The sequence below is a fragment of the Rattus rattus genome, chromosome 10 (assembly GCF_011064425.1).
Source record: "Rattus rattus isolate New Zealand chromosome 10, Rrattus_CSIRO_v1, whole genome shotgun sequence".
NCBI lineage: Eukaryota > Metazoa > Chordata > Mammalia > Rodentia > Muridae > Rattus > Rattus rattus.
In genome coordinates, this window is record NC_046163.1 from 28577065 (window position 1) to 28579117 (window position 2053).

The 2053-nt window shown below is 41.7% G+C and overlaps 1 pseudogene; it reads left to right on the top strand.

The window, feature by feature from the left end:
- Window positions 1–734: 734 nt before the first annotated feature.
- LOC116911615 lies at window positions 735–1761 on the top strand (annotated as a pseudogene).
- Window positions 1762–2053: the final 292 nt, after the last annotated feature.

Here is a 2053-nt window from a genome sequence, read left to right on the forward strand (position 1 = left end):
GTTATCAATACAGTTGGCAATGCTTCTGTGGATCTGTTTCTGAACTGCTTTCTTTTCTCCAAAGTCCAATGTATGTACTAGTTTTCCACAGTGTCTTGATTAGTGTATTAGAGTATATCAATGAATGATAGTTCTTGAAATTGGGACGTATGCCGTTCCAACATTTTTTTTATATTTAATATAGGTTGGCTAATTGAAGTTATTTATAAAATGAAAAATAAATATTAAAAATTATTTCTTCCAGAATCAGGAATTTTCCATAGTCATGGCATATATAGCTTTAATGAACTATAGTTTTTCAGCAAATAAACTATATATGGCTAAAAAATTAAATAATTATATTGGATGTGAAAAATAAATATAATTCCAGTACTATGAATTAATAAACATTATTAAAATTTACTTTTACTTTCACAGTTTTCTTGTAATAGTGATACAATGATCTGAAACTCTGCAATTTATGTATTAACCAATCTTTAACACTGATTTTTCTTAACACATCTAGACTAGTAATGATAGTTTCCAGTTAGTACAATTGAAAATAAACCATTAAAACAATAAACACACTTAAATCTTTCAATGAGATGATTAGTTTCCTTAGAAAACTCTTAAGGTAATTCATTGATATACTCTAAAAATTGTTTTCTGAAGTTGGAGGGCAGCAGGCAGGCAGGTGGTTAGGCAGGCGGGCAGTCAGAAAGGCGAAGGGCAGCAAACACAACATTCAGTGATGGTTGCTGTGCTGAGACCAAGGCAGACCTATGACTGCCTTGTCCTCACCCTCCTGCCCTAGCTGAAGCCCTCTGGGTCCTGGAACCCCTGCTCCAGCATCACCATAGACTGCCCCCTGAAGTCAGAAACCTCTTAACTCAGCAGCCATCTACATCAAAAATGACATCAGCCTGAGTGAAGTTGGAATCTATGACTTTGACTATGGCTACACACAGGCCCAGTATGCAGATGTGCTGTACCCTGAGATCTTCAATGCTGCCTGGGACATCTTGATAGAGAACTATGTAAGTACCCTGAGGAGATTTGGAAGTATGTCTATGACCCCGACTTTGCCATCCATAGCCTCCACTAAAACATTCAGAAGAGCCTTCTGATGAAGATTGATACTTTTCATTACATACAAGTAGGAACAGCCTACAGGGACACCCACCCTATGCCCAATGATAAAGTGATTGACTTATATGGTGGCACCCAGCACATTCCACTATACCAGATGAACGGCTTCTAGGGCAAGGGCCCTTCCATCAAGTAGTTCTTCTCACTCCCTGAGATGACACTGGTGTCTTGTGTGGTGGACTATTTTCTGGGCCACAGCCTGAAGTTTGACCAAGTATGTCTCTACAAAAATGTGGCACATGCCATCCAGGGTGTGCATGCAAAGCGCTCCATGTATCAGTAAATTGATCAAGACATGGAGAAGTCCATCCTGAGAGGGGATGAAACATTTGCAGTCCGAGCCACCTGATGACCCACAGAAAATAACTGTTCCTCCTCACTAACAGCCCTTTCAGCCATGTGGACAGAGGCCTGGGGCAGACGGTGGGTCCCAATTGCTGCCACCTGTTCAATGTGGTCATTGTCTGGTCAGACAAGCCCAAGTTTTTCACCAACCAGCACAAGCTGTTTCAAAAGCTTGATGAGAAGAACTCCCTCCACTTGGACCATATCACTGGCCTAGAAAAGGTCAAGATTTATCACCGGAGAAACCTATTTGATTTCCTTCCTCTGACAGAATGGGGAGGACCTTGAGTGACTACCTCTGTCGGGACCTAGTAGATCTTCTACGCACAGGAGCCAACACCTCTTGAGCTGGAGCAGGAGATCCTCATAATCAACACAACTGTATATACACTTATTAATCTAGCAATAGGCTCTCACTGGGCTACCTACTTCTCCAGGCATACGTGTGATTCTCTGGCCTATATATGCCCTCTTTCACCTGTTTGCCCAACTCCATTGTAGACCTTACTTTCAACCTGCACAACACACCCCTGCAGCATGGGAATGATCTAGATGGACCAGCTGTGTACCCGCTTCGTGA